Genomic DNA, 13,253 nt, shown 5'->3' on the forward strand with positions numbered 1-13,253 from the left:
TCGGCGCTTTGGAAAACGGCAAAGGTTGTCACTTTGTATTAAGGTGTCTCTAAAGGCATGGCTTACTTAGGAAAATGACCAAAGAGAAATAAAAATAATCATATTAAGAGTTTGATTTAAAGGGCCACTGTGTCAAATCCATTTGGAGCCCAGAAACTCTTTATGGTTATTTTCTTGTAATTGCAGTTAGACGTTGGGAGTGATCCCCTGTTAGAGCAGCAAAGAGGCAGCCTTGGCGATTCTTGCAGGGAGGGCAGGGCTAGGGGCTCATGGCAGCCCCTCACCACCCACGGGGAGCTGAGGCTCCAGCTGAACCATGGAGCTCTGCAGAAACCCTGGTCATCTCTGAGACCCAGCGTCCTCTTCTGAACTGTGGAATATGTGGGAGATGTCTGTAGATTCATACAGACTATAGTGCTAGCATATCAGGATATAAAAATACGCAATATTAGATGTACAGAAATGCTTACGCTTAAATCACAGGATTTTATGAATAGTTACTACATAATGAAAGGTTAAACTTTTGCACCATTGTAGAAGCATACTATGTATGTTTTCATAGTCATAGCTATTGATTCTTATTTATTGTAAGGAAGAGGAATGCATTTATCTTTGCTGCTCTTTACAAAACCTCCTGCTCTCCCCACAAACATCTATTATCTCCATTTTCTAGTGAGAAAATTGAGGCTCAGGAAGTTCTTTTTTGCCCCAAGTCAAATCGTTTTGAACAATTGAAGTCTTGGATTGTGGGTTGTGTTTTCTCATGTTTAATACTGCTTTCCACATTAAAAAATAATGTGTGAATCATAACATGTAAATGACACTATGCGCTTCTTTTTGAGTGTAAAAAGTAAATGAAATGCAGAGGGGAAGGGCGAGGACTCTTGGCGTATTAGTGATGTCTTGTTATTTTGGGTGTTGATTATGAGTGTGTTCAGCAGACGAAAAGCTCATGTATCTGCATACTTATGTGATACACACACACTGTAGTTCAATGAATTTTTTAAGTAAAGACAAATTCTAAAAGCTCAGAAGAAATTAATTGTCTAAAAGCCCATTTTACAAAATGTATTTAAGCGTATGGCTTTGGAAATGGCAGTAACAAGAGGAAAAAAAAAACACACTTCACGATGATTAGTGATTGAAGCTAACTGTAGAATGTTGGGAACACCTGACAGCTGAAGGGAAAGAAAGCCCTTTCAGTAGGGCGCCCAGAACCTCCTGGGTGATCCCTCCCTGCCTGCAGGGCGGGAAAGCCTGCACAGAGCCTCAGCGGCCAGGCGAGTTGGATTTCTAGACCAAGGGCAAAGTAGGTGGCCACGGTTTTCCTTCTTTCCGCAATGAACATTTCCCTTGTTTTTCACTTGTTTACACAATGGTGATGTGGAGACATGTCATACTGTTTGTTTCAGTCAATTTTCTTTCAAAATATCTGAAATCCCCCATTTTGTGGTTATAAGTAAATGCTGAAGCTTGCTCTTGATTCCTAGGGGTAGACTTGGTTTCCCCTGGGAAGCAGGAATAACTGTGGATTCTCACAGCTGGTGACAGGAGCGGATTTGGTGATCCAGCCCAGCCCAGCCCAGCCCAGCCGCTGCTGTGTCTCCTGGCTCCGTGCACTTTTTCTTTTACTAGTTAGCATCAGTTTCTCTGTGTAAAATAGAGCTGTTACTAGAGCCTTAGGCTATGCTATTTCCCTTCATGGCAACTTTTGTTTTTTCTCTTTAATTCATGACTCCAGAGCAGTGCCCACTGAGTACTCAGATGCAGGTCTGGGACCTGACACATGCATAGATGGAAGAAATAGAGTGGGACTATGTCAATCAAATTTGTATATCGTTAAATATAATTCATATGTATTTTGATTCTGCCCCCACCCTTGCTAGCACAACAGATTGTTTTTGCTGTTGCCTTGGTCACAGTGATCCGGGCATGCTGCTGCCCTCACTGGCCCGCCTCCTATTAGAGGAGATGTAAATGGAGATCTCCGTGTCAGGGTGTTCACTTTGAAGGCACAGATTCTAATAAAGTGGCGAGAGGAAGGATATGGCCCTGCACATACCAAGTCAGAGCTCAGCAGGGGAGCTGTGGGGTCATACCCACATCCTTCCTTGACTTCCTGGGTTTTGGTGTGATCACACATGCTCTCTAGCTCACTTCACCTTGACGCCATGGTGACATTTCTCCTGAAATTATTTGTATAAAGCACAGAATGTCTGTGCACCTGTAAGGCTTAGTCAGTGACTAGGCAAGCACAGCCAGACAAGAGGCTGCTAGACAGCAGTGCCACTATTGGATGGCAGCTGTAGAGGGACTTAGGTCTACAGAAATACACAAATGTGAGATCCCTTGGAGCTGGCATGGGGCAGACACAGCAGCGTTATATCCAGGTTTCAGGGTCATGATTCCAGTTAGGAGATGTTGCTAGTTGTGGGAGAAATGAGGGACAATGAATATTACAATCAAAGACTAATGTAGAAATTGACGTTTTGCCGGTTACCCACAGAGCACTTTCAAACTCATCTGTGGCGTTTGAAGTATAAAGCATAACTTAGGTTTCTTAAGTTGTTTTTTTCTTTTTAAAGAAACTGGTATAGCTGTAAGCCACCATTTTTTTCAGGAACTCATGGCTTCTTTTTTTCTAAAATGTTTTTAGTGTTGAGAATTCATAGGCAATTCCCCGTTGATTTTTGTTTTCCTTCTGAAGCTTTTAATTGGATGCGCAGGGTTTTGGCAAAGGGCATTTCACTGGAAACGTGGTAGGGAGGAGAAGAATGAAAGGCAAGGAAAAGAGTTCAATTAGGATTTTTTTTTCTTTATAGATTTGAGAAGTAAACTTTTAAAAACACATTGACCAGAAACTCAACCTGCTTTATTAAAAGGCTGGAGACAGAAGAGAGGCAGAATTACGTAGGATATGAAGTTTGCACTAAAATATTGTATTTTCACCTGTATACCTTGAGCAAGAGTCCTGGTCCTTTGAGCTGTGGATTCGTGATGCTCAGAATGTTGACGTGGATTTAAAGACAGAGTTGCTGAAGTCTCTGTCAGGTGTGTCTTTTATAATTTTTTATAGTTTTCCAGCCATTTTTCCCCTAGATAAACATGCCACCTGTATTAATAAATCTCCCATTGCTGTAACTAAGTACCCGAGGCTGGATCATATATAAAGAAATGTTGTTCATTTAGCTTGGACTGTTGGGAGCTGGATATCTTGACAGCGTGCTGCTGGCTCTTGTGCGGGTCCCTCTGGCTGCATGGCATTCTGGTGGAAGATCACAGGATGAATTGCAGGCCAAAGAGGCTCAAGCAGCCTCTACCTTGCTCTTGTATAGAACTAAGCAGGGTTCCAAGAGAGCTGCCTTGATTCCTTCCAGGGGCAGTGTCCTCAGTGACCTGCTGGCACTCTCACTAGGCCCTACCTCTCAAAGACGACGAGAATCCATGCCACTCTCCCTTAGCTAATAGGGCATTGCTTTGCCATGTTTCATCATTACTGACTTAGCTTAGATTCACAAGGAAGGGGCCTACATAGCATTGTAGGACATGAGGGAAAGGCGGGATCCTTCCTCAATGGATTATGTGTTGTGTGAACTGTCCCTAGTGGTTCTCTCCTGGGATGCTGTGTGCATAGGGTGGTTATCCCCTGTCCTGGGCATCTCTAGAATGCACATGTGTGGACAGTTTATTATCCTTATTATTGGTGTAGTCACCCAAACCTGGTGCTATGATAAAATCTTAGTAGATCTTCATATCCTATTCTTTTTGTTTGCTTTTTTGCATAAGATTTTGATTATAGTGATATTTTAGGTGGTAGCAGGAGGAACAAGGCAAAGTGAATTTGGAAAAAAGAATCCAAAGTTGAATTATTAAAAATTAAAAAGAAGCTATGCAAGCCCATAGTGTACTTTGAAGTGGTCCTGGAAAGTGGAAGATCTCAAGATGAAGGGCAGTCAAGAAGCCCTTTAGGAGTCGTACTGGCGAGCTGTGCCAAGCAGTGCCTTGCTTGGTTCAGTGCTCGCTTTCTAAAGATGACAGCTGTTTAGACGTCCCATCCTCTTCTCTTCAGTCATTCATTCTACAAGTATACATTGAACAGCTGCTCTGAGCTAGGGAATGTGTTAGACACTGGTAGATAGGAAGATGAATCAGACCAAAATCCAGCCAGAACATAGCTCCCACGCAGAAATGTGGAGTGTGATGTGACAGAGCGGGTGGAAGTTGGTCTTGATGAAAGTCACAGCTCTGCCCACCCAATGTCACTGTCTCCTGAGGTGGAGGTGACTTCTGCCGCCACCGTCACCAATGGCACCCTTGGTTTTGAAATCTGTTATTTCACAACAGTCCTGCAAGTTAGCCAGGAGAGTCATTGCTTTCAGCTCAGAATTTTGCCAGAAATTAGATTGGAAGCTTTATAGTTAGCCCCTTAGATTTGTCACTAGTGCAACAGAAACATGCATGTGAACTACACAGCATATTGCACACATTTGAGTGTGAGGCTGCTTTTATATTTGTATCAGGATTCCAAGCATTTGTGGTTAGTCACAGCATTTAGGCAGGTCTAAATCCATGGCAGGCATTTTCCCTGTTGTTATTCACTTGTAATAACTTGTTTTTGACCATCTTTACCCAATACAATACATCTTTACCCTTTATATGAAAGTCTGTATTATGCAATTGTGTATCCCCATTTTGGAGCAGTATTAGTTATTCAGGTCATGTCACCTTTAGGTTACTAATCATACTTTCTTTTTCTTTTGTAGAAGTCACGGTGTTTTTGGTTCAGTGGCCCCGTGACATTCACTCCTGCTATTTTCTGAGTGGCCAATCAGATGGGTGGAGTATGTTATAGAAATTGGCAGCAAGTGTCCAATGGGTGAGGAAGGTAAGGAGGACCAATGTGCATGTCACTGTATATGTGGGAGCGGAGAAACACCTTGCAGGCCCATTCCTGTACCCCGGCCTGAGTTAGACCTGGGAGGGAGAGACCAACCTTTTTTCTGGGGCTGTGATTGAACATGATTTTCCAATGTTTCTGTTATTGAGTTCTCTTTATTTAACATTTATTATGTGGTGGTACAGGGATGATAATCTCTTTAACTATAGAGGATCCAGAGAACAAAGCTGCAACGAAAAGGATTGCAATTATTTTCAAGGGCTTGGTAGACAGACTGACTGAGATAATTGCCAAGTTGCCTTTTTAAGATTTTTCTTTCTTTTGACAAGAATTCTTAAAATAGAAACAAACCACCTTATATTGCATGAGTAGAAGAAAGTTCCAGGAGGCTGAGCCTTTTAGAACTCACAAGGCAGGCACAGGCTGTGAGCCAGAGGCTTGACGTCAATTCCCAGGCCCAGTCCTGCCCTGCATACTTCATGTAGTCTACGGTAAATGAGCTCATTTCTGGGTCACAGGGGTGCTTGAGTGGACCTAGCAGCTGTAATATCTCCCAGCCTTTAGAAGTCTATAATCCTTTCATTGCTTCCATCTGCTCAGTCGTACCTGGAACTATTTTCATGGCATATCCAGATACTGGATAGAAACACTTCTACCAGCATGGATTTCTACATATTGAGATTCTAGACCTACTTACTCAGGTGTCTGTGGTTCGCCTCTATGTGTGTATGTCCAGCAGGGGCCTTAAATGCATTAGTAAAATTCCTGGCATTATTTTTTTTCCCTCTAAACCTTCACTGAGTTCTGCGTCAAACGTTTCAGGGACGTTGGCAAAGCTCACACAGATGAGATATGTGGGAAAGATTCTATATGTTCTTAAACCCCTCATTTCGAACAGCAGCCAATTCCTATTGGTTCTGCTATTTGCTAGCTTTGCTAATATCCTGTACCCCAGCCGCCACCCCAAAATGCAAAACAGAATTTGTTCTTTCAGTATTACTGAAATTACTACCTAATGGGCCTTGCTCTTCCTGCTTCTTAAATTGAGATTTATCTTCCATATTTTTACTGAACCAGGTCCTGAAGTCTGTGAAGGCTGTTTATGTAACATTTTCTCCTAATCCACTTTCAGGTCAGATTTGAACCCCTTTGCTAGCCTCTGAAGCCCTTTGATGATGGGGCTCCTGTTTTGATGTCTAAAATTGTTTCTCAGATTCTCCATCTCCACATCTAACCTCTTCATCGGTAAACACTCTGACATTTACTTATCGGATGCAACCTCATTAACCCAGATCCTCATAATGCCTCCTTGACAATACATGGGCAGCGAGTGATGATAGCATGTACTTTGATTCTCACACGGTGTCGTAATTGTCTACTTGTGTGTCTCCCAGGTGGACTTCAAGATTATTGAGGGCAAAACTTGTAAGCACTGTATCTCACTGAGTAATTGTTTATTAAACAAAAGAATAGTGACTTTCAGTGTATTTTAAATAGGAGCTGAGGAAGGAGTATGGCAGGTAACCACAGTGATAATAATGACAGCTAGCAGATGCTGCCTGCTTAGGGGAACAAGCTTGTGGATATAATAATCTTTGACCCATGTAAAAGACCTGATGTGGTAGATAACTACAAATGTCCAAAATTTTACAAATGAGAAAGCTCAGACTTATAGAAAATAAGCAACTTACCCAAGGCCATGCAATTTAATTTTTATCCTTGAATTTGTAACCATGGAAAGTCTTACTTCAGTCAGAACCTATGTTTATCCTTTTCCTTCATTCGTGTGAATGAATCTGTTCCATTATGAACAAAAACGACTTCCTTCACATCAGGCCCAGCGGCTTTTTTTCAGCAGCTCACATAAACTAGTGTTAAGTACATAGGCAAGTCATCCCCTACGACTGAAATCCATAAATTGCTTATGACTTGCACTTGTATTTGAATGTGCATCTGTTTGGGGAGAAAATTTCAGCTCGCAGATCTCCCAACTCTTTCTGCTTTGCCCCGATCACTATTTATTATGAGGATAAACAAATGAAAGCACCCGGAGAGGTAGAATAGCTATGCTTTCTGCAAATGTACCAATATGTTTGGAAAATTGTGTGTTTAACTCCTCTTACGTTCACGCATTTCTCGCTCATTTGTGCTGAATGGAGCCTGGTTTAGCAGATGAAACACATCCCTCCTGTGGATATGTCTGTGAATGATGATCATCTCATTTCTGCCAAGCCAAATGGCCTTTTCATTTCATTAGCCCTTTGAATTCTTCAGTAGGATGTGCAAGTGGCATTTCCTATTTTTTCAAATAATAGGGACAATTAAAATGTGGTATCAGTGAGACCGAGTCAGAAGTTAAACAGAAAGTACTTGAATTTAATTTCACTTCTAGGGAATCTGTTAGGTTTCGTCTTCTTTTAACAAAGCCTATTTAGAAGAGCTTTGCATACATTTCATTTCCAAAATAGGAAGGTAGATTATTGCAATGCTTGTAACACCATTAGAAGTGTTGCAAATGGAACCATCCCCAGATGTTTCTGGATTAGCTCTGTGTTTTATGGAGAGAAATTTTGCACCATGAGGGAAGAAAGTGCTTCTTGGTGATTACATTGTCAGATTTGGGAAGAATAAAAGTAGCCAAAAACATCATGTTTTGATTTAAATCAGTCCAGGATGTCAGTGGTCCTTGAACAGTGACCTGTGACATGCCAGGAATACAGTCAAAAACCAAAGGACACTTTTTCTTCCTTAAAGGACTTACAGTCAGGTATCTCTGTGTATATGACAGTCAAAATCAGAGTTGGAATTGGGGAGATAAGCCGAGATAGATGTGGGGAAAACGGAGATAGTAGAAAATAGATAATAGATAATAGAGATAGATGGAGATAGAGAACAAGAAAGAGGGGGAGAGAAGACTTTGAATAAATAATCTGATGGTGTGGAATTTGGGTGAACTCACTGTATTAGCTGTCACTTTAACTTCCAGAGAAATAGAACTTGTGCTTCTATTCATCGTACATCTATCTTACATCAACACATTTCTTAGAGCAAGGAAGAAATTACTGGAGAAAGTAGCAGGATAACATTTCCTATGCTGCCTTGTTGGATTTTTGATAGGACACTGGGACCCTGAAGCAAATGTCTTGAAGAAGTGAAGGGAACGTGTCCTTTGATCAAGAAAAGTGCATACACATTGAGACCCTGCTGAGTATAATCAGCAGAGGCTGCTGGTCACAGGTCACCCAACTATCTTTCATTTGCATAAAAGTCAATCTAGAAAGCTTCTTGGAAAGCAGCTCACCTGGCATTTCCACCTGGCTCTGCATTGTTCCTGACGGTTCAAAATGTTGGCAGCCAGTTTTCTAACCCCCTGTGACTGTTGGGTCTCTCTATGATTGCACATTTCCTATTTTGGGCTGTAGGCCAGTATGGAAAAGGAGGCGTCACTGGAATCATAAACACTCAAGTTCACTTTTTGATCACCCATTGCAGCTCTTCTGTGCATTAACCATGACTGTCATTTGGAGTGGATGTTTGGCACAGAGGATAGGGTGGGCTTCAGGATGCCTGCATCTTTCACTGCAGTTTGTGAATTTGAGTGTTAAATCTACTTCCAATTTCACATTCCTGCTAGAGCACACCCTGGTAGGCATCAGAAGATGGTTTAAACACTTGGGTCCCTGCCACTGACATGGAAGACCTGAATTGGATTCCTAGCTCTTGTTTTCATTTTGGCCCAGCCCAGGCTGTTGTAAACGTTCGGAGAGGTAACCAGTGGGCAGGTGATCTCCATCTAACCTCACTCTTTCAAATAAATAAAACAACAAAAATAAGCTTTTACATTGTGATTGTCACTACCTCAGTCAACTTAAGACTACCTAAGGCTCCACCTACTGGACAATGTGAGCATGTTATCCCTGCCTGAAATCAGGACCCGCGCAGAGGTTGCCTTATGCAGCTAATGAGGAGCAGACAACAGAGACCATTCCTAGAAATGTTGCTGAAGCTGACATTCATGGGGCATGTCCACCTGCCAGGCCATTATCTTATTGGGATCACTGAAATTTTAAGTCCTAAGTGCAATTTTCATGGTTTCACTATAGATGAGAACGCTGGGATTCATAGACATTAAGAATTTGTCAACAATGGGTAACACAGGGTCCCCAAGCCAAAACACCCCTTCAGTGCCTCCCTTGATCACTATGTATCTTCCAGTTGTTTTGTACCTTGCTCCAGCCTTAACTAAACTGGAGGATAACTTTTATTCAAGTTATCTTGGGTTGGCTAGGTCTGAAATTCTGACTTGAACTGTAAAAGGGAGGCCTCACTGGTGATGTCCAACTCAGCAGTAGGAGGCCAAACAGACACATAAGGAGAGGCAAGCATAGAGAGAGGAAAACAGAGATTTAGATATATTGGTTCATCTACCATCTCTTGAGTGGTATCCTAATTTAGGCCTGGGACTATGGATCAGGTGAATAATGAGAAACCAAAAGCACATGAGTCAGTACAGCAATGAAAGCAAGGTTAAGCATTCAAGAATCTCTCCTTATTGTGAAGGACCTAGGCTGGCAAACCAACAACCATGGCACAGAAGTACTTCCAGACAGGTGTACAGATCGGTAAGGGCGTGGAGGTGCTGTGTCTGCTAGGCAGTGAAACGGAGACTTCAGCAAGGGTATGATCTGTGGGTAGGCTTCTAGGATCAGATCAGGAAGGATTTACCAGGCAAGACAATCAATTCAGGACTTGTTCACCCATTGGTCGGTCATGCCTGTTCCAGTACCCCATGAAAAGTTGGATGATTTTCATTTCCATTTGTCTTTAAATAGAGAGAATGACCCATTAGATAAAAATGGTTAAAAATTCAACACGTGAAAAGGAGGTGTATAGAGAATTGAATCTCATTGAGTTTGTAATCTCTCAATTTTTCCTTCCTGGAAGCAATTGCCATTTTTGAATTTCTATGAAATCTTCCTGTGGGTGAGTTACAAACATATCTAGGGAATCATTCTCTGCATTTAGGTATGTACATAGATTGGGCACAACTATAAATGTTTTGTGTTCTTGAAGTTTTTCTGAAAAAGAAACTTCTTTTTAAGATTTTCCACCACACTTGTTTGATTACATGCATTGGATCAAATATATATTTTTAGAAGATTTTTAAAACATTCCAGACCTACAAAAAATCCTTCCTTTGCAATCACTGATTTTTGAAAAGTCATTTTTCCATGTTCTGTGCAATGGTTTTTATGAATGTAATCTAGAGCCAAGATAGAGTGTCAGTTACCTGTAGACCTGAGTGAATTTCCTGCTCCCAACACATAAAACATGATAATACATATGCATTTGAAAATGAGGACAAGTTCCTTTCCGTGCTAATTGCCATATTTTGCCAGAAGCAGCAAATTTTCCTCCAGGGTAGAGATGGAGGGCACTCTGTTGGAGCCATTTGATTTTGGGAATTCATTTTGCTGTGCTTCCTCAAGCACTTAGCAAGAATGAATGTCATGGATAGGTGAGAAACCTTTCTGAACCTGCCTCCTGGGTCCAGGGTTCCTGGATATTTACAAATAGCACCAGGGAAATTCTGTCACTTCATTTTCGACAAGTGGCCAGTTAATAGCATTATCTCTTCTGTTCTGCTTGTTACCGTCAACAAGTCATTTCAAAGCCTGGTGTAGGATTTTCTCCCCTTCAAGATCAAAGATCCTGTGCACTGCTCACATTATCTGTGCACATCCTTTGTGCATTGCATGGCGAGGAATAGTTTGGACTCAAACTGGTAAGGACTTTGAATACTGTGGCAGGTAGTAACTCAATAAGATACTATGATCTGATATTACAGCCATGTGCTTTGCGTCTAGAGGATTGTTTTCAGGTTTACACTCATTGACTCATCAAGTAATTCCTGAAAGAATTCATGGCACTCTTCTGTATTCTGTGCCAAGCTAGAGGCATGCTTTTTGCAAACTCTGTTCTCAGGATCTATGGTTCCACAGACAAATAGGCAATCACTGTCTCAATTGAAGAGAAAAAATTAACATGAGAATGAAATGATAGGATCTCTAAGACTTGACTTCCTGGCTATTCATTAATTAGTCCATTTGTAAACATTAAACACATGTTTATTGGCTGTGGAGTCTGTTCTGAATTCACACGTGCACCTGAGAATAGACCATTGTGGTTCCTATTCACATGGAACAAATAGGTGTACCTGGGTAATCTCTGACCTCCTTCTGAGTTTATCTGTTTCCTTGACTTGGGTCCATCAGGAAGGTTGAGCTGTCCCTGGAGTATTTCAGGAGAAAATCAGGCTATTGCCCTGTCTGTCTGCCTTCCTGGGTCTCCTGTGATTCCTAAGCCACAGTATCACTGTTCCCTCTGGAGGCTACTAACCCAAATTACCCTGTGCCTGTGGGGAACTCAGAGCTCCAGGCAACGGGAGAGAGCAAAGGAAAGGAAATGTAACAAAGCTGCTAAAATCCACCACCAATTTATTGTGCCTGCTGAAGATCTCAAAGTTTACTGCCTGACACCTGGCTGATGCTTTCATTTGGAAGCCTTAGAAAAATTGTGCAGGGGGCAGTGAGTTCATCTTTCTAAGGGCTCTGAATATTTGAATCTAAACGCTATCCCAAATGCTGTTGGGCTACCATGGCAACAGCCATTATAGTTTAAAAAAAAATATTTATTTGAAAGACACACCCACAAAGAAAGAGAGGAGCTCCCATTCTGCAGTCACTCCCCAGCTGGAACTGTTTCAGGGCCAAGGCCAAGAGTTGGGAATTCACTCCAGGTCTCTTACTCAGGTAGCTAAAGTCAAGCAGTAGAGTCGTCACCACCACTGCATTTCAAAAATGGCATGGCAGGGAGACAGAGGTAGCCGTAGCACCCAGGCTATCTGACATGTAGCATGGGGCTTGTGATCAACCAACCAATGCATCAATATACGCACCCCCTTTTTATTTTTTTATTATTTGTTGGTTTACTTAAGAAAGAGGAATTTTTAGAAAGTCCAGTTACATATTTGAGGGAGATAGTGAGACAATATCTCTATAAATGATTTGTTGCAGATTTCCTCATCTGCCGTATTTCTGTCATTAACAGACACTTTTTTAAAAAATATTTTTCCTCTCAAATTTTTTTGAGTTTCCACTTGAAAAATGGACCTAGGGAAAACTGTTATTCATTGCTTGCCAAACATTTATTTTACCATTTGGCCAAGAGGCAGTCACACTTTTTTTTTTTTGGCTCTCATAGCTTCAGAATTTCAGGGTTGTGAGCTGGTTCCTTGCAGAACCCCTCCCCCTCTTGGAGAGTCCCAGCTTGTGCTCAGGACCAGCCAGGGTGGCTGAGGCTCAGTGTCATCACCGTCCATCTGTGCTGGCTTCCCCAGTCCTTCACCACTGAGCTGCAGCATCATCTTTCTAAATCCAAATTGTATCAAGTTGCTTTAACCTAAAGCCCCAGCTTCAGGAGCTTGCAGTCCCTTAGAGGATAAATAGCAAAGTCCTTTTCCTAACTTATAAAGCTGACATAACCCAGCCCCAACTCCCTTTCATTTCCAGAGCCGTATCTCCCTTCTCCCATTAAATCATGCATCTGTAGTCTTATAGTGTGGTTGGTAATGCCTGAACACACTTCAAGGCTTCACATTTGAATTCTCTCTCACCTGTTTTTCTTCTTTATCCCTGTTTTCCGGGTGGCAGAGCGAAAGTTTTTCTTCCTTGTTGGTTTCCCAGACCCCAGGAGACGTTTTGTCACATCTCTGCCCTGTTGGCAGAAACTGGGGTTCCCCACTGTCTCACTGTAATTCCCATGGACACTGGAAACTTTATTCCCGTGAATCCATTTTTCCGTAGAAAAAAGGGAGACAAATGATATTGAACAGTTATTTTGGTTGGAAGATGTATATGATCTATTCTCAATGTTAATTTTCACTGCTTGTTTTAAATGAAACCATCAGGCACTGCTTCTGCTGAGCTTAACCAAGGAGTTGGCACTGTTGTTCCTCTGCTAACACACAATAAAAGTGTTTGATTTTAGCTATGCAAGTTAAGCTGTTAAAGACACAGCTTAGAGCCACGTCTTCTAGTGCAGTATGGAAGGCACATGAATGTTCTCAATAGCACTTTCTCATCAAACTGGGATGTGGGCTCTATTGTGTGGGCCTTGTGCTGCTTAGAGCTATGACACACACTCTAAGTCTTAGGCTACTACTTCATATCCTTTTCAGACAGGCATACCAGCCTCACTGTCCTGTCTGCAAGGCCCTGTAGAATTTGCATGTATCTTTCTATGCCTTATCAGTTTTGGTTTCTTGAGGTGAATGTCCATCCTATTCCATAGAAGA

At 41.8% G+C, this 13,253-nt stretch overlaps 1 protein-coding gene across 2 annotated transcripts in view; it reads left to right on the top strand.

Annotated features, from left to right (window-relative positions):
- The window catches only part of CDH11 (cadherin 11), a 151,635-nt gene that overhangs the window by 55,079 nt on the left and 83,303 nt on the right, over positions 1–13,253 (top strand). For both annotated transcript variants that reach the window (XM_058674509.1, XM_058674510.1), the window contains exon 2: positions 4,764–4,885. The gene's annotated coding sequence lies outside the window, so the exon portion shown is untranslated. The remainder of the gene's footprint in view (positions 1–4,763; positions 4,886–13,253) is intronic.

The sequence above is a fragment of the Ochotona princeps genome, chromosome 16, assembly GCF_030435755.1.
Source record: "Ochotona princeps isolate mOchPri1 chromosome 16, mOchPri1.hap1, whole genome shotgun sequence".
Lineage (NCBI taxonomy): Eukaryota > Metazoa > Chordata > Mammalia > Lagomorpha > Ochotonidae > Ochotona > Ochotona princeps.